Source organism: Erinaceus europaeus, chromosome 13 (genome assembly GCF_950295315.1).
Source record: "Erinaceus europaeus chromosome 13, mEriEur2.1, whole genome shotgun sequence".
NCBI classification, from domain to species: domain Eukaryota; kingdom Metazoa; phylum Chordata; class Mammalia; order Eulipotyphla; family Erinaceidae; genus Erinaceus; species Erinaceus europaeus.
The window spans coordinates 38345129-38368518 of record NC_080174.1 but is presented as its reverse complement, the minus strand read 5'-3'; positions in this window follow the sequence as shown (position 1 = coordinate 38368518).

Here is a 23390-nt window from a genome sequence, read left to right as displayed (position 1 = left end):
TTCTCTATACAGGGCACTTTTGGAGGGCCCCCAAAAGTGAGTTATCTTGTGGAAATTAATCCACAACAGATCTGGCATCAGTCTGACACTGTAAATATTAAAACCATTGTCACTAACATGTGTTAACTCTCTAAGCAACCTGACTCTGTTTATAGTCCAAAGTAAAAATAGTTTAAAAAGTCAATATATATATTTTAACTAAAATTGATCTGAAGATCCTGCTGTAGAGACTGCTACAGGAGGTCACATTAGATGACCTTTAAAAAAATTATAAAGATACTTAAACCAATTATAATCATTGAATTATCAATTATAGTAAACTTCTAACTTGTTAAATGTTTTTTTTTCAGAAGTAATTGACTACAACTATGTCAAAGCCTTCACATGAAGAAGCATCTGCTCATATGGTAAAGTATTAAACTATAAGAAGTTCCTCCATATACAACTTATGTGAATTAATGACATTCACTTATTTTTCTACACTTAACTGGTGTATCTCATCCTGCCACTATAGGCCTGCCTTTGTCAGCCAACAATTTAAAGATGTTTCCCTTTATAACATCACCCATGCCACAGACATCCCTTACTACCGCCAAAGACAAATGGTTGTTGAGAAGGCCCGCCAAATGCCTACGCCCAATTAAGTAAAGAAGGAAATAAGGGGAGATACATTCCCCCAATATTCAGTTGACTAAGGCACCAAACCTCTTTTTCTATAAAAATTTTTGAATCAGATGCCCTGCTAACCACGGGAAGCAAATTGTTTGTGTTTCTTTCACACGAATCCCAGGAAAAACCCTCTGGACCCCTGCACACTCTGACATCGCCCACTAGACGGCACGACTACAGTGGCACACTCCCCGAAACTCATGATATGACCTGATGTGATCTGAAGAACCTTATTCACAGACTCCAAGGACAGAACTTTCTTACTGCCTGTCTGCCCTTCCTGCTTCTGCTTTGCCTGTCACATTTTGGCAGTTCCAGCTCACTTTCTACAGAAAAGCAGAATTCTGGTGGCTGACCTTCCCCATCGAGACAGATGTGCAGCGTTTCATCCCCTGGCATTTCTTCTGTGGTCATCTGCTTTGGACTGAAACTTCTATTGGACTTACTGGTACACCTCTTGGACACTTTACACAATTTTACAGCAGCTTCCTTCCCTTCACACTGCTGGTTTTTCAAAGACTGAAACGCAGTAGTTCATGGACTTTGCAGCCAGCTGTCTTTGGGACTATATAGCGCCGAACAGCCCCTTTGCTTGGCAGGCCATGCCCTCCCACCTGCAGGCCCTGCCTTTGAGGCAGGAAATGCCCCCTCATTACTAGGCCTTGCCCCCAGAGGCAAGAAATGCCCCTTTGTGCACCAAGCCTTCCCTTGGCATCACACTGGCTCTTACTGCTCCCCTACTTGTCCCTTCCTGTTTTGTTATAGCATTCAGGTTTATGCCCAAAAGGTTTCTGCTCACCCCTACACTACTATTCCTCTGTCACAGATGGATTCTTTTACAGACATTGAACCATCTTAAAGCGATGACTAGATAGAAAGATAGGAAAAGATATAGAAATATTGTGAGGAGATGGTAGAGCCTGACAGATCTTAACCTATGAGATGAGTCCCTCCAGGTAAGTCTCTCTCTCTACAGAGGGGTTGAGCACAGGGGGGACACATAAATCTCACAAGGTTGGTGGCCATGTAAGTCTTCCCTCTCCCACAAAAACATCCTACATCTTCCCACCTGAGCATGGCATTCCTTAAAAAACATTTAAGCCTGTTCCAATCTAAATTTCCTATACTGTGGCCATTAGATAAAAAGAAAGGAGGAGATGCTGTGCAGATGTCCCCTCAGGCTAGTGCCAGTTCCCGTGAGAGTTAATACGATATTCTCGAAGTGCCCTTCCCAACCAATCCTGTCCCAGCTCGTCAGTCCCGGTTTTTGCCCTATAAAGCCTTTCTTCTTCCACCCCTCTCTCTTTTGCACACTTTTCACTTCGGTGATTAGATGCAGGGAAGGTTGCTGCGTGAGGCGGCCATTTTGGCTAGCTCCATGTGGCCCGAACCACTGCGCTCTCACCCAACTCTGAGGTGCCCGTGTGAATAAAGAATTGTGTTCCCTCTCTGCTCCGGATCTCTTCTCTCTCTCTCTCCTCTGTGTCATGGCATGACACTTCCTCCCTCTTCCCCCCTTGCTTTTCTTCCTTCTTTCCTTTCTTCCTCCCTCCCTCTCACCATTTTTATCTCCTTCCTTCCTTTCTTCCTTCCTTTCTTTCTTTCTTTCTTTCTTTCTTTCTTTCTTTCTTTCTTTCTTTCTTTCTCCTCTCTCCCTCCTTGCTTTTCTTCCTTTTTCCTTTCTTCCTCCCTCCCTCTCACTTCTTTCTTCCTTCCTTCCTTCCTTTCTTTCCAAATATTTTATTAGTGACTTAACAACGTCTGGCAGAATCATAAGATTCCAGAAGTATTTTCAAGTATGGTGCATGTAAACCACCACACCTCACACCGAAGTCTGGTGCCTCTCCCAGCCCTCCGTAACTATCTCAGTTCCCACCAAGTCCAAAAGGCTGGTTACCATTTTCTTCCACATTTGTTTACTCTATTCCGGCGCATTTACTTTATTCTGGTGCATTCACCTGTGAGCAAAACCATTTGGTGGTTGTCCTTGACTACTTTACTTATTTCACTCAGGGTCATCACCTCCAGTTCCATCCATTTTTTTTTGGATGAAATAGACTCATACTGTAGTTTATCTTGAGAGTGTAAAAATCTTTCACCTCTGACCAAATAACACAGTCTCATTCTTTTTGAATATATATATATGTTGTTGTATATATATATATATATTCACAACTTATATATATATATATATTCACAACTTCTTAATCATCTGTCATTGAGTACTTAGGTTGTTTTCACACTTTGATTCATGTAACTGGTGCAGCTAGGAACACTGTAAGGGCTCCCATATCCTGTTAAATGAGAGCATTTTTGTCCTTTGAGTTCAGCCTGCCTGGGACCCACTAATCCTCACTCCAGGGCCAGTCAGGATCCATCAGAGGAGTCTTGTTTGATGAAACAGGGAAAGCCAGCCATCTCACTGGAAAGCAGTTAAGGGGGTTGATTTTTTCTTTCTTGTGGCTCTCAGCATGAGAGAGGGCATGTCACACCTCTGCTGCTTAAGGGATTCTGATATTTTATCTTCCTGTGTGTGAGATGGAGAGGACAGTCTTGCTCACTGTTAAGACAATGGAATGTCAATGAGTCTTTTTAAGATTTTGACTTGCACAAACTGTGACCTGGGAAAACCAATGTTTTTAAAAAATATTTACTTATTTATGTATTTATTCCCTTTTATTGCCCTTGTTGTTTTATTGTTGTAGTTATTATTGTTGTTATTGATGTCATCGTTAGGACAGAGAGAAATGGAGAGAGGAGGGGAAGACAGAGAATGGGAGAGAAAGATAGACACCTGCAGACCTGCTTCACCTCTTGTGAAGTGACTTCCCTGCAGGTGGGGAGCCGGGGGCTCGAACCAGGATCCTTAAGCTGGTGCTTGCGCTTTGCACCACCTACACTTAAACCCCTGCGCTACTGCCCGACTCCTGAAAACCAATGTTTTTATAATTGATCAGACTGAAAATAGGAACAGTGATTAATACTGACCAGCCTTTCCTAATGGTCAGGGTTTGAACAGAGAAACTGAAGTACTGGGGGAGATATGGAGACCTCACTTTCTGTGTGTCTGTCTGTGTCTGTCTATCTGACTGTTTATCTATATCTCTCTATTCATCTGTTTAGCAACCTATGTCCTCATCTGTCTGTCCATCTTATCCATTCATCCACCCATATATCTGTCTATCTATCATCTATCATTATCTTCTATCTCTCATTTATATATCTGTTCAGCTACCTATGTCCTCATACATCTATTTATCAATCATCTATCATCTATTTATTATCTATCTATCTATCTATCTATCTATCTATCTATCTATCTATCTATCTATCTATTCTATCCATCATCTCCCTACCTTCTAAAAATAAATGCTGCATACATTCATTCATGTACTTAGGATGTTTTAGTCACACAATTTGTTCCCCAAGTCGCTATTGGCTGGTAACTACATAGCCTTCCTGTCCCTGGGTGACACTTGGACTGAACATTCTTGTGGTGTAGGTAGGCTGGCTGTAGGTAGATACAGACATGGAGGTGGGTTTATAGAAAAACAGATGAACTTGTGTTTGTGCCAAGTGGCCCTTTATTGAAGACTCATCATTCTTGGTACTCCTTTACTAGCTGGGCACCCCATAGCATTTCTGCTGGTGTCATCTGGGATGTCAAAAGAGTGGCTGCCATCAGCCTTGCAGCCCACAAACTGAGTGGTCCCCAGGATCTCTTTAGTGTTTCCAGAGAGTTCTCTAGTTCCCAGTCAGGACTTCATTTGTCAGGCAATGTCAGGTGGTGGGTCTGGTCCTGGCTATAGCACTTCGACAGGAAGACCCAGCTGCAAAAGGGTTGCTTCATTGCAACCTCTCTTCAAATCCCTAGCCAGAGACTTTTGGGCCAGGGGCCTCTGGGACATGTAGTTCAGCTATCACCTGCCAAGCTGATGCTTCTGCAAATTGCCACACCACAAATGGCACTCTTGCCTCAGAACTCCTTGAGTTCTTATGAACAAATCCAAGAGTTTTCAAATACCACCCCCCCCAATTTGTTTTAATAACAGATCTGCTTGTGTCTAGTATACTTTGCAGCTGCAGAACATAAGCTGTGGTCATGTTTTAGTCTTTACATTTCATTCCATTTTCAGACCCACCCTTTGTGGAGCTTCTGCAGATGTTGTGGTCTCTTCTGTGGTGCCTGGGCACCAAGTTTGGTGAAGAGTTCTCTCTTCATCCCGTAACTCACATATTATTGTTTTAAGGCAACTGGCTTGTATTGACTTGCCAGGGTTGGAGCTGATGAACTGGCCCAGCATCAAGTTGGTTTTCTTTACTTATAAGGACAGGAGCCATGAACTTGGACTCTGAGTTTTCCCAAAAGGAAGATCTCACACCATCATCCCAGCAACTGGAAACAGGACCAGCTTCACAGGATGTCAGCAAGAAAGGACAGTCAAACACACTACAAACAGGGCCTGTAATTAATGTCACGGTCCCTATTGCTTTACTCTTGTTTGAGACATCACTTAGAAGTAGCAAGTTGTGGTATATATACACAATGGAATACTACTCAGCTGTAAAAAATGGTGACTTCACCGTTTTCAGCCGATCTTGGATGGAACTTGAAAAAATCATGTTGAGTGAAATAAGTCAGAAACTGAAGGATGAATATGGGATGATCTCACTCTCAGGCCGAAGTTGAAAAACAAGATTAGAAAAGAAAACACAAGTCGAACCTGAAATGGAATTGGAGTATTACACCAAAGTAAAAGACTCTGGGGTGGGTGGGTGGGTGGGGAGAATACAGGTCCATGAAAGATGATGAATGACATAGTGGGGGTTGTATTGTTAAATGGGAATCTGGGGAATGTTATGCATGTACAAACTATTGTATTTACTGTTGAATGTAAAACATTAATTCCCCAATAAAGAAATAAATTATTAAAAAAAAAAAAAAGAAGTAGCCTGTCTGCAAAAGGAGAGTGACTTGTGATGGCAATTGGAGAGACAGAAGCAGGAGTTCAGATTCTTCCGTTGAATGTGATCACCATCCCCCATAGCAGAGCATGGAGGTTCCTTTGCTCCATCAAAAGAAAAATTTCCCAGAGGTAGAGAAGCAACCTGCCTGCCTGAGACCACAAGGCCCCAAGTTCAATCCCTGGCACCACTCACTGCCAGAGCTGAGCAGTGCTCCAACCTCTCTCTCTGCCCCTCCTCTTTTGTTCTCTCTCTCTGCAAGAAGTAAATAAGTTCACCAATTAATCAGTCTGAAAGAAAAGAAAGAATGACAGCAGGCAGTGTACATGTCAGATTGCGTGCACTAAGGCCAGAGCAGCGCCTCAGATTGCCCACTCCAACTTCTTCACACACTCGCCACCACTTGAAAGAGAGATGCACACACTTGACCTTCTCTTCTCCACTCAACCCCCCCACACTGAAACCTGAACAAGAACAAAAACTGTCCAGAGGAGAGAGAATTAGAAGCCAGAGCACGAACTCCGCGAGGCTCTGCCCCAGAGCAAGAGTGCTGTTGACGTGACAGCCGGTGTGGTGGTGATGAACTTGAGTTCATCAAGCAACCAGCTGGTGCCATGTGTTCCTTTAGGTCTCACAAAAGGGGGCGACCAGTAAACAAATTTGTGTTGTGTCATTACTAGGCGACATGGCTGAGAGGGCCTTTCACGTACCACACAGCTTGTCCAAGAACAAGGGACACGGCCAAGCTCCTGAAATAGATAAGGGCTGGATGCCAAGGCCTCTGGTCCACAGGCTGATGAGAGAGGACCTGCCTAGCTGCTTGTGGTTCATAAAGAATAAAGACTTTTGCCACCCGAGGCAGCTTAGCTAGTGAAGCTCAGGACTCCTGAGGCTCCTTAGCATGGAATGTTCTGGAGTGGTGTTCTGACTTCTCTCTCTCTCTCTCTCTTTCTTCTTATATGTCAAATAAGCAAAAGCACATCTTTTTAAAACAGATGCTGACTGTGTGCAGGTCCATTATAGCTGTGATGCGTCTTTATGGAATCTTCCTTGTGCTTTGAGTTAAGGTTTTTTTGCCTCCAGAGTTATCTCTGGATCTTGGTGCCAACAACACAAATCCACTGCTCCTGGTGGCTTCCACCCCCCCTCATTTTATTGGATAGACAGAGAGAAACTAAGAGAAGGGGGAGATAGAGAGGGAGAGAGAAAGATAGACAGCTGCAGAACTGTTTCACCACTCACGAAGCATCCTCCCTACAGGTGGGGAGCCGAGGCTTGAACCCAGATCCTTGTGTGGGACTTTGCACTTAGTACTATGTGTTCTTAATCAAGTGTGCCACCACTCATCCCCCTTATGTCCTAATTTTGTAAATCAATATTAAATCACTAATGAAAAAAAAAGAATATGATGGAAGCAAGGGTTGGTGGTTTCTGAGGCCAGTCATGAAAGATCTTCAGCCTTGGGCTCCAGCAGGCATTTTCTGGCTCCAGGGAACAACTGCCTCCACTTGGAGAACCCTCAGGCAGCTGAGTGGAGGCCCCACCCCATGGCCAGTAGGGACTTCAGCCTGCAGGCCCATCCCCTTGTAAGTGGATCCTCCAGCCCCAATGACACCTTCAGATGATGTCAGCATGAGTCAACCTTCCTGTGAGCTCCAAGCAAGAACTGGCCGCCCAGCTCCTTCCAAAGTCCTGACCCACAGCCTGAGTAGTGCTTCAAGCCATGAATACTTAGAGTAGCTACAACAGCCCCTCTTTGGGGAGGAGATGGCAGAAGTGAACTTACACATCCTAGAATGATGCTCAGTCACAGACGAGAGAAAGAAGGTAAACTTCTGGAAAGTGCCTTTGCATCCACAGGGCAAGGGGACTGCTGATGGTGAAGGAGTCTCTGGACTCCTCCTGGCGACAATGGTTAACACTGCAGTCCTGAAGACTGGTCCCAAAATGAGAGCAGCCTAGAATATTCCCAGCTGTGACCATGCACTGTTAGCTCAGACTAACAGGGACTCAGGTCACACAGGCTCCTGTGCTAAATGTATATATATTTAATGGTGTTTATACACTTTTCCTCATGTTTGAGAGCTCTCTCTCCTAATCCAGCTTTCTAGGCCTATTCTCAATTCAGATACCTTCTTCCCAGACAATACTTTTAGCCCACCTGCATGTTAGCTGCCAGGCTCAGGAAAAATTACTGAAGTTATGGCAAATGCTAGAAGAAGAAGAACTGAAGTTATGGGCTCCTTGGAACATACCTAAAATAGACTTCTTAGCTTCTCCCCACACGAAGACCCATAATTTCATCTGCTCTATTCCTACCTTTGGGTTTCTGTTTATTAAAAAATTGTCCTGCTTTATATTTTACTGCCTTTCAGCCACCAAGTTGCAGATGCTACCATGATGCCAACTTGACTTCCCTGGGCAGATGACCAATGTGTCCTAGAACCTCCTCTCCTTAGAGCCCTGCCCCACTAAGGAAAGACAGAAACAGGCTGAGGGTGTGGGTCCACCTGCCAACACCCATGTCAAGCAGAGAAACAATTACAGAAGCCAGAACTCCCACCTTCTGCACCCCATAAAGAATTTTGGTCCAGACTCCCAGAGGGATAAAGAATAGGGAAGTTTCCAATGGAGAGGATGGGGACACAGAGCTCTGGCTGTGGGAACTGTGTGGAATTGTACCCCTGTTATGTTAAAATCTTGTTAATGATTATTAAACCACTATATTAAGAATTTTTTAAAAATACCGCACTCACCAGCTTCATGCTCAGATCAGAAATCACAACACTGCACACCCCCAAGGGACACTCAGACTCTCCGTTGAATGAATGAAGGTTCCATCCCACAGGGTGTCACCCATTCACAAAAAACACTTAATCTGTCACAGAACTTCCACCCTTCATTCCTGCCCCACTCTGGGAACAAGAACTAGACGTCTTCTTTAAAATGACTTAGAGTCCTTGCATCCCGGTGCAGAATGGGAAGTTGTAATGTTGAGGGCACAGGAGGCAGGGTTGCATGAAAGGAGTCCCCACGCCAGCTAGCCTAAGGCTAAGGGCACTGGGTTTTCAGAGGAGAATGGAGCTTGCCTCCTGGCTCTGCCACTTGCTGATCATGGAAGCATGGGGGTGGGGGGGGGGTGGAGCCCAGTTTCTGCCTCTACAACTCGGCCATGATCTTGTGCTCTTTCTCTGAGCTTCAGGAGGCTGAACAAGATGAAGCCTTGGGAAATGCCAAGTGGCATATTGTTTACTTTGTCATTTTATTGGGGGGGGGGATAATGGTTGATAATACAACTGTTGACACACTAAGGGACAGAGTATGTGTACACACATATCCGTAAGTTAGGGGCAACTATATTCCCTAAATTAAAGTGCTTACCAGTCCTCTGTAATAAGCTCAGCAATCTGGTAGAATGGCCTAAAAAGAGATCATCAATTTTCCAGTCAAATGTCTATTACATAGGCCTAAACACCTTTCTCTTCCAGCCCCCCCTTCAGGTCCCTTAGTCACTGTGTCCACTCAGCTCACCACACACACACACACACACACACACACACACACACACACACACACACACACACACACACACAAACACACCAGACAAGAAAAAAGCAACTGCTGAGAGTGGTGGGTCACTGCAGGTGAGGAGACACAGCAACAACACTGTATGTACCTGTATGTGTGTGTGTGTTTCTATGTTTAATAAAGCTTTATTTTATTTTACTTTACTTTACTTTACTTTATTTTATTTTATTTTATGTCCAGCTAGAATCTCTCTCTATGTTTCTTCTCCCATGTCAAGGTGAAGTTTACTTGTCTACTTCTCTTTCTTTTTTTCCCCCACAAGCTGTATTTATTTTTATGAGAAAGACTTGCAAGGTGAGATAGAAAGAGAGGCAGAGAGAGAGAGAGAGAGAGAATATTTCACTACTCAGCTCTGGCTTATGGCAGTGCTGGGGATTGAACCTGTGACCTCTGGGACTTCAGATAAGCAATTCCTGTGCCCTTAACAGGTTGAGCCATCTTCTCAGCCTTTATCTCTGTTTTGCGTCTTTTATTCCTCCCTCTGTTTATGGAAATGGAGAGAAAAATGCCCTCCTCTCTTCTCCTCTTGTCTGCTGGATGTGAGGGTGATCTGACTGAGATATCCATCACCCCACTACTCGCCAGGGTTGATTCGGCTGATCTGGCTGGCTAGGCTGGTGTTCCCTTCCCCCTTCACTGCTCCATGTGCATCCCTCCAGAAGCTGTGCACTTGGTCGAAGAGGATGGTCTTTCCTGTCTTTGGTGTGAGTGTGTGTGGGGTTTAGCTGCGCTCCCCTGCCAGAACCTCCAGACAAGCTCCCCTCTAGTCTGCTGTTGGACTTTTCCTGATATGTTACGGTTTCCTCTTAGGCCTTCAGCTTTAGTGGTGGGTGACTTTTACTCAAGTGTGTGCATGCAGGCCAGGCTGTTGTCACTGTGTGGTGACAGCTTCAGGCCAGGTGCTAGGAAGAGGCTGAAGCAAGTTGAGACCTGAATACACGTTCCTGCCCACCAGGGCAAGAGACCCCTGAGGCTGGCTCAGGACAGTCACTTGAACTTGGCCTGTTCTTGTCCAGCCTTTCCCCAGGAAGTCCAAAGCAGTGCCAACACAGAGGACTGAGCTCTCAGAACATACTGTCATCAGAATAGTGTCCAGAAGAGTGTCTAGAGGCAGTCCACAGAGACAGGACTGACTGGGGATGCCTGGGTCGGAGGCAGGCCTCTCCTGGGTCATATTTTCATAGCTGATGACGTGACTACCCCAAAGTGACACCGCTCTGTTTTGATTATCAAAAAGCAGAAACAAACAGGACCTTTAAAATTATGTGTAAAAGGGACTAGGTGGTGGTGCATCTGGTTAAGTGCACACATTACAGTGTGCAAGGACCCAGGTTCAAGCCCCTGGTCCCCAGCTCCAGGGGGTAGCTTCACAAGTGGTGAAGCAGGGCTGCAGGTGTCTCTTGGTTTCTTTCCCTGTCTACCTCCTCCTCTCATCTCAAATTCTCTCTGTCTCTATCCTATAATAAATAAATAAATAAAATTATGTGAAAAAACACTGGAATATGCATATGTTTGATAAAGCATTATTTTATTTGGCATATATATATATATATATATATATATATATATATATATATATTTTTTTTTTTTAACCAGAGCACTACTCAGCTATGGCTTATGGTGGTGCAGGAGAGTGAACCTGAGACTTTGGAGTCTTAGCCATGAGAGTTTCTTTGCAGAGCCATTGTGCTATCTATCCCCAAAGCATCATTTTACTTTATGGCCAGTTAGAATCAATCTCTGTTTCTTCTACCATGTCAAGGTGAAGTTTACTTGTTCCCCCCCCCCCCAAACTGTGAAGAATATCAGTGTAATGATAGCAACAACACAGATTAAAGCATGGCTCGGAGGAAGAAAACGTCCAGGGTCTGTGCTTTTATTTATTTATTTATTATTTATTTATTTTTTTGAGCTGGTCATATTCAGGACTGGCTATTTCTTGTAGAATGTTTTTGCAGCTCTTTTCAACAGAAAGGGAAGAGTCCTTTTGTGGTGCCTTTTTGGACCTTGACAAGCCTGCTCTCAGGTATGTGGTCAAGTCTGAAGCAGGACTCCCACAGGCCAGTGATCTCCTTTGAAATCTGGCACCCTATGGCACCCTATGGTCTTGTGCCTCCCTAGCCCTTCACTGGGACTTGAGGGTTAGTTGCCACCCCAGGGAGGAAGGGGGCCTAGCGGGGTTCCAGGTGTTTGCAGCCCAGGTCAGCAGCTTTGCCAGCATCAGGGCATCTGTGTCTGCACTGGAGGGTCCTGTCAGCAGGGGTGGGCTTCACCACACACACATATTTGCAGAAACACCAGGAGCTTCCCCTGTGTGCTGGGTGAGTGAAGAAGACCCAGAGGAAGACTTTGCTGGCCAGAGGGTTCTGGAGACACGGGTGTTGGCAGCTGATGTGACTGCACAGGAGGTGCTGCCTGGGGCATTGGACCCTGGGGTCCTTGTTGGACTCAGAGAGGAGCCAAGAAAGACACTTTTCAGTGAGTCAGAGCTTGACTGGAAGGGAGGCGTTTGCCAAAAAGAAGCCTTGGAGCAGCAAAGAAACAGTGTCCCTCTCTCCCTCTTTATCAAATAAATTAATAATATAAATCTATCAAGCTTTAGTGCTGTGATCTTTCACTCTGTCTCTTCCTCTCTGTCTCTATTAGATAGGTGATAGAACCATGCATAGATAGGTGACAGATAGATGGATGGATGGATGGATGGATGGATGGATGGATGGAAGATAGTACACAGAGCTGATCAAGTTAGGGGGTGTTAAGATAGGGATGGGGCCAAAGCCAGGTTGTGAGTTTCGGCTTGGTCAGGCCTGGAGGAGACAGAGACCCCCAATCTCACCTCCTGGCTCTGCCCACCCCCCCCCCGGGGGAGGTGGAAGCGCGGCCCTCCTGGGTGCCTCCAGGCTTCCAAGTCCTGGGGGTGCTCACCAGCAGGTAGAAGCCCCCGGGGGCAGAGCAGCTCTGGCATCACAGAAACTGGGAAGGGGCAGGATGGGAGTCCTTTGCCAGAGCTTCCTGGGACCCAGCTCCTGCCCTCGCCCCTGCCCCCCCTCCACCTTCTTGCCGTGCTGCTGGGGTGAGTCCGGGGGTAAGCCTCTGGCACCCTGTGCAGATGGAGGTGCCTGGCGGGGTCCAAGAGTGTGTGGGGGTAGGCACCCCAGCCCTGAGCCTGCGCCTCGCCCGCGCTGCCCTGCTCCCCACGGCCGGCAGAGGGCGCCCGCGAGCGGCTAAAAGGCTGGGCTGCAGCGGGCGGGCTCAGTGCACCGCGTGGCGAGCAGGTGGCTGGCTCCCTGTTAGGGAGGCTGGACTGATGAGGAAGACTGGGGGAGGGGAGGAGGGAGCGAGGGGAGCTGGTCTCTAGGAGGAGGGAGAGGGCCTTTATCTGGAGGGAAGGGACACGCTGGTTGGATAGTGAGGTCCCCAGGCTCCCAGGCTGGCTTCAAAGGGGTGGGGGTTGATATCTGAGCAGGGCTTTTCAGAAAAGGCTTCCCTGCAGATGGACATGAGGGCTGTGGGGGGTAGGCTTCACCCCCAGCCTTTGGTGACCCTCCTCCTGCCTCCCTGCAGGCATCCCCTTCTCCAAGGCAGATTTGCCGCCATCCTCAGAGATCCACGGTTCTGTGGATTCCTTTTCTGGGTGTGAGGTCACGGGGGGGGGGGTGGGGGGGTGGGTGGGGGGGGTGGGGGGTGGGAGAGGGGGAGGGGGTGGGGGTGGGCGCTGCTGTTGCTGGGTCTTGGTTTGAAGGTTTGTTTGCTTATTGTCCCTGGAAGCCAGTCCTCTGTGACTCCTTGGGGTGGGTAGTGAGTGCTTCAGATGCCAAATGCCAAATGCCACTCTCTTTTTTCTTTCTTTCTTTCTTTCTTCCTTTCTTTCTTTCTTTCTTTCTTTCTTTCTTTCTTTCTTTCTTTTTTCTAGCCAAAAGCCAATCCTAAGCTGGAGGTTCTGTGTTCTTACTTCTGCCTAGAAATTATCTTTTTTTGCACAGCACTCTACAAAAAAAGAAAAAAAAAAGAAAGAAAACAAACAAACTGAAAACCTTTCAACTTCCCCACCAGCAACCCACAGATCCCCTCCCTCCCTTGCCAAATTAAATTTTCCCCGACTGCTGAAAGAGCTTATGTTCCAGATGCTAGACTGGAGCTGGTGAATGGGCACTGTCCCTGGGACATAGCACTGCCACTTGTCCCTTCTTCACTTCACTCCTCTCCCCACCCCAGCTTGGCACCTGAAGTCGGGGTCCTTCTGAGCTAGTCCCTCCAGCCCCCAAAAGGCCTCAGTGGCCTCCTCCATCCCCGCTGCTTCCTGCTCTGTAACTCTCTGGACTGTGGTATGTTGGCCAGCTCCCCACTGTGCTGACATGGGGTCTGTAGGGAAGTGGTAGCTGGGCTGGAAGTGGGCAGAGGATGACAGGGGCATGTGGACGTGGGTCTGGAAAGGGGGAAGAGTTAGCCACAGCCACCCTGGGTTGCGGGGGGGGGGGCGCGGGCGGGGAGCGGGGATCAGTCCCAGAGATAAGCCTTTTCCTCCACAGACTGCACCCCCTCTGGCTGGAGACCCAGTAAGCAGCCGGACCCCACCTGTCCCCTGTGCTGGGGATGTCCCCAATCACTGGGGCCAGAACCCCTGCCAGGGACTCACAGTAGTAAGGGGTCACAGCTCAGGGGAGTGGCTCTTGGAACAGAGCTGATCTGATCTGCAGGAAAGTCTAAGCAAGCCTTTGAACTCCCATCTGTCCCCACATCCAGCTGTGATGGTTGTGGTTGGGGGGTGGCTCAGAGGTGGAGCAGAGAACTTGCAGGCAGTAATGCCCCAACTTCGGTCCCAGGCATTGCATGTGCCAGAGTGATGCTTGGCTTCTCTCTTCTTCCTCCCCGCCGCCCTGCTAGTAAATGAGCACGTCTGAAAAACACATTTGTCAGTTTGATAGACAGTTTCCCGAGGATATACTTTGATGGAGGCTGTTTTCAGGTGATTGTGGGTAGTTCTACTTTTATTTCTTTGCTCTTAATTAATTAATTTTTTTTTTAACCAGAGCCCTGCTCAGCTCTAGCTTATGGCGTTGTGGGGGATTTGAACCTGGGACTTTGGAGTCTCAGGCCTGAGGTCTCTGCATAACCATTATGCTATCTACCCTTCCCCCATCCCGCCCCCACTGTCCTTGGTTTAAGTCATTATTGGAGAGCTTAAAGGCCCTTTCAGAGAATCCTCAAGGTGGCACTAAGATGCCATGTGTCCTTTTATTTTGGTCACTGTGTTGTGACATTCACAGTTTCTGTCTTGAGCGTCAGCGGGATGGAGACCAGAGACCCATGATGGAAGGTGGGCTGGTCACTGAGCTGCCCAGGCCTCTGAACTGGATGAGATGCCCATTTGGGTTAGGAGTGTCCTCAGTGCAACAGCTATGGTGATTCATTTGAGCAAGCCTCAGCCCCGGCAGGCTTATGTTATTGTTCGAGTATTCGGTGGTCTGTGAGTGTGTGTGTGTGGGGGACTGGGAGGGTCATAGAAAGCCCTGCCTCTAGTTCCCAGGATCCTGTGAGGATGCTGAGGAAATGCTCCTGTGAGGCGTTTTGTGCTGTGAGCTAAACCAGCTGCTTCTTGGCCTATGTCTATGTTTCTGTGATGAGGGAGGGAGAGAAACAGCGCTGTGCCACCTGGTGATACCCCTTGTCCTTGTCCTCATTGTCAAGAGTCGAGGGGCTGGGCCAGGGGCTCGTGCATGCCAGCACCCAGTCTAGCCTGGAGCTGCCTCCCTGAACCCTCAGGGGACCCTGCAGCTCTCGAGATTTCGGCTCCAGTGTTTGGCAGGAGTCCTCTCAAGACTGAGAAAAGGGAGCCTCCCACTTATGGACAAACAACTGGTAGTCTGCCTTGCCAGGGAAAATGTGTGAGCAGCTAGGGAGAAGTGTGCAGCCCTGAGTTCGATCCTTGGCACTGCCTATATAAGAGCGATGTTTCCGCTCTCTTTCCTTCTCTCTCATAAAAGGATAATTAAGTCTTTCAAAACAAACAAACGAGCCTGGAGCTCTCAATCTTGGATTCCCCCCCCCCAAGTTGTCTTCCACACTGAAAATTGTATCGCCAGTATTAAGCCAAAAAATTGAAAATAAGATGGGTGGTGGTATAAATGAGTGTAACTTTTTTTTTCATGTATGAGAGAGGAAAGATACAACAGCAGCAACATGTGGGCCCCATGAGACTCATGTCTTCACAGCTGTGTCACAGCCCTTTGTTTAATTTAATTTAATTTAATTTTATTGGAGGTTTAAAGGTATATAGGATAGAGACTTCCGGAGGCAGAGCTACGAGCAGCAGCAGATCACTTTCTCTCCTCTCCTCTCACGGATCAACTAGGAATACCAAAGGAGACCACCTGGGACCGAAACAAGGCAGGACTAGAATGACCACAGGAACCCACTAAATCACCGGTGAGTACAAACGTGTGGCTGGTGACAGAGAGGAGAGAGGAGCATAAGGAGAAATTAAGTGGCTGCTAACAGTCCAGCAGTTTATCAGTTGAGACACCACCTCCAGTCTGCTCCACCAACAAGGGGACAGCTGAAGGGAGGAGAGGACTCCCCAGAGTCTCACCAAGTGCAACTCTGAGTCTCCATTGCTACTGCCCTCAGAATCTGGAGCAGCAACAGGGAGGGACACCAGGGGACAGAGATCTAACAAGGAAACTCAGGAGAAGACCTATACCTTGGTGGCATAGCTGAGGGCTGTGAAAGTCTCTTTGCATAATCACTGGATTATCTCTGCCACACCCTGCTTTATCTCTTGGTCAGGAGTCAGTGATTAAGCTAAGAAGCCTATTGATAGTTTAAAAGCCCTCAGGCTCCCATAGCCTACAGGGAAGAAAAAAAAAAAGAGAGGCTTTTAAACCACTGAGCTCCAACTCAGGGATTAAAATACTATTGAAACAACTGTTAACTTCTACCACTGTGAACCCTTTAATTAACTTACTTAGATGACAGAGGACCTAGTGGGGGTTGTATTGCTATATGGGAAACTGGGGAATGTTATGCATGTACAAACTATTGTACTTACTGTTGAATGTAAAATATTAATTCCCCAATTAAAAAAATAAAACAAAAAAAAAAAAAAAGAAAGGAAAGACTGACAAAAACCATAGGATAAGAGGGGTACAACTCCACACAATTCCAATCACCAGAACTCTGTATCCCATCCCGTCCCCTGATAGCTTTCCTATTCTTTAGCCCTCTGGGAGTATGGACTCAGAATTATTATGGGGTGCAGAAGGTGGAAGGTCTGGCTTCTGTGATTGTTTCCCCAGTGAACATGGGCATTGACAGGTCAATTCATACTCCCAGCCTGTCTCTCTCTTTCCCTAGTGGGGCAGGGCTCTGGGGAAGCTGGGCTCCGGAACACATTGGTGGGGTTGTCTGTCCAGGGAAGTCTGGTTGGGATCATGCTAGCATCTGGAACCTGGTGGCTGAACAGAGAGTTAACATACAAAGCCAAACAAATTGTTGATCAACCATGAACATAAAGGCTGGAATAGTTCAGATAAAGAATTAGAGGGGGTCTCAATTTTGTGTAGCTAGTAGGCATATTTTAGTTATATTCCAAAGGACCTGTGGCTATACTAGGTTTTTTTCCCCCTGAGTCTGAAATCTGATATGCAGGTGTATCCAAGTTATTGTCTGGGGAGATTATGTCATGGCTAGAAAAGGAACAAAAATCTGGATCAGGGAAGAGAGAAGCTTCCTAAAATGGGAAAGTTGTATAAATATTGTTGACTGTAAACCCCATCTATTTGATTTGGTTTGGGGCCCATATTCAGCTTAGGAGTCTATGTGACCACTGCATCCCTGTAGACCTGAGCTCACATTCTGTGGTCATGAGTAGGAACATTCCAAAATGCCCCAATATCAGGACCCATCTTCCTCAGGTGTAGCATAGAGTATGTTGTACATCCTACCTTCAGAGGATGGACTGTTCTCTACCATTGTTGATCTAAGTTGGGTGCAAGGCCCTGTGAGGGGCCCATATTTTGTTGTTCCTGCTAGAGATAACCGGTAACAATGGAGAGAGGGATTTATTTGAAGTCTAGGCCTATCATGTCTGTTTGGGAATCTCAGGACTCCCCGACTAGGGCCTCAGCTGATGGAGTGGCCTGATAGTAACTAAAGAGTCATCTTTAAAGTATGCCAGTCTCTTGCCCTTATTCAGCATTTGCAATCCTTGCTTTGATAAGGTTAGTTTTGGAGTGAGTGAGATAACTGTAACAGGAAGTAGGTGAGGAGGGTATCTAAGTCTAATTAGATACTGTTTCATTAGGAACTTTATACTGACTCACTGCAGACTATTGTGTACTTTTGCTTTCAGGTATATATTTTGCCCTAATTTATGGATACATGCGAACATATGCTGTATCTCACAGGACCTGGTCTATATCTAGGTCTTGGGAATTTGTTAGGAAGTGAACCACCTGGAACGGATTAGAGAAAGGTAAAAGGGAAGGTCTCACCCGAGTAAGGAGGCTGAAGGGTTGACATTCCATGCCTAACGTCTCTGGACACAGTCTGAAGTGAAGCATGCTGAGGTGGTACTCGTTGCGTTGATTAGGCTGGGATCAGCGGATGCAATATCATTTGGTATGAATTGAGAGAAGCATGCAGGAAAGTGAGCCCCATCCTAGAGGTTCTAGGATTGGGGAAAATATAGGCTCTATAGAGGAAGTGGGAGGTTCCTGCTATTTTAGGCTTAAGAAAACAATAGATTGTTATTGTTATAATCATATTATTTGGCAATTGGGTTAACTTTGAAAAATCCGTTTGTTAGGATTTGCTGTATCATACACAACATCACCATAATTTATGACATTAATTTTATATAACTGTGCCACTGGTTGCTTCTATTCTCCCTGGTCTAGGCTTTTAAGAGAGTCAACATATCAAAGACTCAGCCTATGTATTAAAAAGACTCGGTATTTGCTTGATAAAGTTTGACTGAATTTGCAGTAAGGCACCAAAGTAAAAACCCTGGGGTGAAGGTAAGGGTGGATGTTCAGCTTCCTGGGGTGGAGTGGGTTGGGACATAGTCTTTTGGTGATGGGAATGGTGTTTATGTACAGTCCCATTAATTTGTAGTCATATAAATCACTACTTAATTAATATGAGAGGGGAAAATTGATTGTATGTCTCAAACATTTCACTTATTTTTTGAGGTAGAGACAGAAATTGAGAGAGGAGAGGAGATAGAGAAGGAAAGAGATAAAGACACCTGTAGCCCTGCTTCATCACACATGAAGCTTCCCCCTGTAGGTGGGGACCAGGGACTTGAACCTTGGTCTTTGCGCATGGTAATGTGTGTACTTAACCAGGTGCACCACTACTTGGGTTGTAGAATGATTATTTTTAATTTTTTTTATATTTTATTTATTTATTCCCTTTTGTTGCCCTTGTTGTTTTATTGTTGTAGTTATTATTGTTGTCATCGTTGTTGGATAGGATAGAGAGAAATGGAGAGAGGAGGGGATGACAGAGGGGGGAAAGAAAGACATCTGCAGACCTGTTTCACTGCTTGTGAAGTGACTCCCCTGAAGGTGGGGAGCTAGGGGCTCTAACTGGGAACTCAGGGTCTGTCTGTTAGAAGCAGTCGTCCCGGTTAGTGTGGCTGGTTGAGGTGATTTTCTCCGTCCTTCCAGTCCTCCTTTTCCCCTCCAACTTCCTGTTGACTAAAATCAAATGACAGTTTCTCAGGTTTGAAGCTTTATCTGGACTTTTGCTGCTGCTAAATATTCATTTCCCCACAAAGAAAAACTAAAACAAAAAAACTGTGACTTGACCATGTCCTCATAGTTCTTGACATCTGTCTTGTAGAAGGCACAATTGCAGGCTGATATTTTCTAGTATCTGTCAGCCACTGGTGTAAGATTCTGTTCAGCACTGCTGTTTGAAATGATGTCTTTGTGGATAGGGACCCAGATTCAAGCCTCTGGACTCTACCTGCAGGGGGGAAGCTTCATGAGTGATAAAACAGGGCTGCAGATCTCTCTCTCTCCCTCCCTCTCTTTCTTTCTCACTTTCCCTTTCTTCCTGTGTCTCCCCCTTCCTTCTAAATTTCAGTTCAATAAAATAAAAGGAAAATACTTTAAAAAGGAACAACTGAAAAATACTCTGAATATTAAAAGAAAAAAATGATGTCTTACTGCTTCTAAGTTGGTATGAAGCCAGTCCTCAGGCATGTTGAATTTCCCGGTTTCTGTCTGGTTGAATTATTGACTGATAGATTTCGGTACTGTGTAGGTTCCAACAGCAGACCAAATGGAGAAGGGAGAGTCCTTCCGGGTAGTAATGGAAAACCAAGCAACAGAGAATTATCAATGGTCCCCAAGGAACAAAGTGGGTAGGGTAAACTCCTCTATTCCTTCTCACTGCTTCTGTGATGATGTTGAGAAGAAAGACACTGATGGTCACTGCTGTGGTGATGGATCTCACAGTCTTGCTTCCTCCTTGACTCTAGCCTAGAATTTGTCAATACGCTTGTCTCTGTCTCCTTTTGGTGACCAGAAGCAGCTGCAATTCTCCCAAGGACCCAGCTCACTTGTCTGCTAGCAGTCAGGTCAGGTGCAGTTTGCTTGGTTGGTTGGTTGGTTAGTTTGTTTCTGTTCCTTGCTTGTCTGGATCTCATGGAAAGATGGCACAACCACTGCAACAGAACCTGACTCTCACCCTTCTCAAAGCATTTTCTCACCCCTGACAACTCTGTTTGCTTCACACCTTTTTATAGTTGACTAAAAAGCACATGTATTTTCTATAAATATTCTCAAGTCCTTTATAAAAAGAAGCAGGTGCTGAGACAAAACATCACGAACAAATCAGGAACACCACCTTTTGAATAGTCCAGCATTTTTGTTTGACCAGAACAGAAAAGAAATATTGGTGCTCTATGCCAGTTTAAACTGAACCACTCTCTGCCAGGAGCACGTGTTTAGGGACTTGTGGTGGTTTCACGGTAATGAGCAGAAATTTTACAAAGGTCAAAGGTGTCACATCTTTGTTTCAGAGAAGCAGTGTTTTCCATAGTGAAGTCACCAGTCAAAATGGCCCACGTATAACAACAAGGCTTGGGGAAACATGTTGAAAGACTCCAGGGAATGTCCAGTTATCGACTGTCTAAAACTTCATATATTTTATCAATTCACAAAGCATCAGACACTTGGCAGAGGAAGAATGCAGGCTAGGGCTGAAGTTCATTGCGAGCCATGTGAGGGAAGCCTTACGGAGTGGCCTTCAAACATAGCATCTGTAGAAGCCAGCTTCATTACGGAAATAGCACAAAGCCGCCTGTCTGCAGGGAGTTTACCCAAGCTCTGATCTTGCAAGGCTGCGACTTGCTAACGCTGGAGTCCATCAGAGTTGCTGAAGGGCTTGTGAGGCACAGGTGGAGTCAAGCCAGGCAATTCATGTTTCACACACATTCCAAGCTTGCATTGAACCTGGCAGGAAAGCCACCAGTGTCAAGCTGAGCTTGTTCCTTAATAGAGGTAACAAGAGGGGCCGGGCAGTGGCGCACCTACTTAAGCCCACATAATACTAAACACAAGGACCATGCAAGGATCAGTTTGAGGGGCACTTACCCAAATACTTTTCTTTCTTTTTTTATTTTAATTTCTTTTGCCTCCAGGGTTATTGCTGAGGCTCAGTGCCTGCACTACAAATCCACTGCTCCTGGAGGCCATTTTTCCCATTTTTATTGGATAGGACAGAGAGAAATTGAGAGGGGAGGGGGAGATAGAGAGGAAGGAAGACACCTGCAGACCTGCTTCACCAATTGTGAAGCGACCCCCCTGTAGGTGGGGATCTGGGGGCTCTAACCGGGATCCTTCCGTGGGTCCTTGAGCTTCGTACTATGTGTGCTTAACTCGGTGTGCCACTGCTTGGCCTCCTCCAAATATTTTTCTCTCTGCAGCTTGACACTTACTGATGCCGATGAATGTCCTTTCATTTTTTTTTTTCCAAAACAAGCAGTCCTGTGATCTATGTTTCTATCTAGAATTTCCAAGCACTCTTCCATGACCACACAGAGTTCCACTGGGAGGAAGGACCACGTTTTTTAAAAAAGTCTTCCTACTACTGCTGGGCACTTAGTTTTTCCCTCCATCTCAGCATTAGATACAGCATACTCCATGAGAAAAGTATCTTTTAAAGAAGTTTTATTATCTGTATTTATTGGATAGAGACAGCCAGAAAGTGAGTGGGAAGGGGGTGACAGGGAGAGAAACAGTGGGATACCTGTAGCCCTGCTTTACCACTCGCAAAGTTTTCCCTCTGCAGGTGGGGACCAGGGGTTCAAACCCAGGTCCTCATGCATTGTAACATGCACTCAACCAGGTGCACCACCACCCAGCCCCCAAGGTATCTTTTGTATCTTGAGGGACTTAAAACAACTGCAACTATTTCAGTAAGCCCCTGGAATATGACTGTTCTGCCCATTATTTTTAAGATGTAATTAATTGATTGATTTTTTTAAAAAAAACTTTATCTGATAGGACAGAGAGAAACTGAGAGGGAGTGGGAGGTAGAAAGGTAGATAGATAGATAGATAGATAGATAGATAGATAGATAGATAGAGAGAAAGAGAGACATGCAGCCCTGCTTCACCACTCATGAAGCTTTCCCCCGGCAGGTGGGGACTGGAGGCTTGAACCTGGGTCCTTGTGCATAGACTTAAGCAAGTGTACCACCACTTGGTCCCATATTTGACTTATTTTTATGAAAGAGATAGATAGGTAGGTAGGTACACAGACAGACAGATAAAGAGACTAGAACAACACTCATTTCTGACATAAGGTGATATCAGGAAACAGACCTGAGGTCTCTGGAGCCTCAGGCATATAAGTTGGTGCTCTAACCACTGGGCTACATCCCCAGTCCATCACACTGTATTCTGATAAGCCTTATGAATGATACTAGGATACAGTGTTGCCTGTGTCACTGTGGTTTCTTCCTGAGGGAGCCAGCCCCACACTCCTTGACGTGCAGTTGGGTTACTGTGAGTGTCTCCCAGTGTCTGACCCACTCTTTCATCTGCTTCTGGAACCTAGGTGATGGATCTTGACCAGGGTTTAGTGTTGAACGCAATAAAACAACAAGGGCAACAAAAGGGAATAAATAAATAAATATTTAAAATTTTTAAAAAAGGGAGTTGGGTGGTAGTGCAGCAGGTTAAGCATAGGTGATGCAAAGCACAAGGACTGGTGTAAGGATCCTGATTTGAGCTCCCAGCTCCCCACTTGCAGGGATGTTGCTTCACAAGTGGTGAAGCAGGTGTGCAGGTGTCTATCTTTCTCTCCCCATCTCTGTCTTCCCTTCCTCTCTCCATTTCTCTCTGTCCTATCCAACAACAATAATAAAACAAGGGTAACAAAAGAGAACAAATAAAAAAAAAGAATAACATTTAAAAAAATTTAAAAAACCCAGATTATTGGGGAAATGTTGTTTTCCAAGACTGTTGTCACAGGAATGCCTGTCATGTTACCCCTAAATATGTGTGAGCTTGTCGCTGTTGGCCCACAACAACGACATGGACACCAGAGTCTTCTTCCTTAATTCCCTTTATTTCCTTCTTATGGCCATCTTAAGTACCTTTCACTGTTACATAGTCAGCCAATGGGCATTAAGCAAGCATACAGCATTCATAGATCATGCAGCCTTCTACCAATCATAAAACAGTTCACGTGTACAGCACGTAGTCTGTGAAGTTGGATCGTCCAACTTCCGCAAAGTTGTTTACCACTTTACTGGTTTAGCCACCACGTGGCCGGCGCCATCTTAGGGGCATGATGTGCAGTGTCATTATGGCTCCCGACATGAGCTCACCTCACTTGGCATCCATGTGCCCTTTCCTTCCAGAGCAGATCTTGGGGTCCCCTGTCCCCTGCACCTCCTCCCTCCTCCTGGTGGCCCCAGATCTGCTGTCTTGGGTTTGGCCCTCTGTCACATTGTCTGCTCCCTGGCTTCGCCTGACATGCTTTGTCACCTCTGTTTCCACCTGATGACTTCTCGGGCTTGGAGACAGGCACAGCCATCCTCACCGAGGACGACTATGTTGTATATGACGAAGGTACTGACTGTCACACTGGGGGAGGGACAGTGTCACCCCTGTCACAGCCCTTGAGGTTGTAACTATGTGGGGGGCT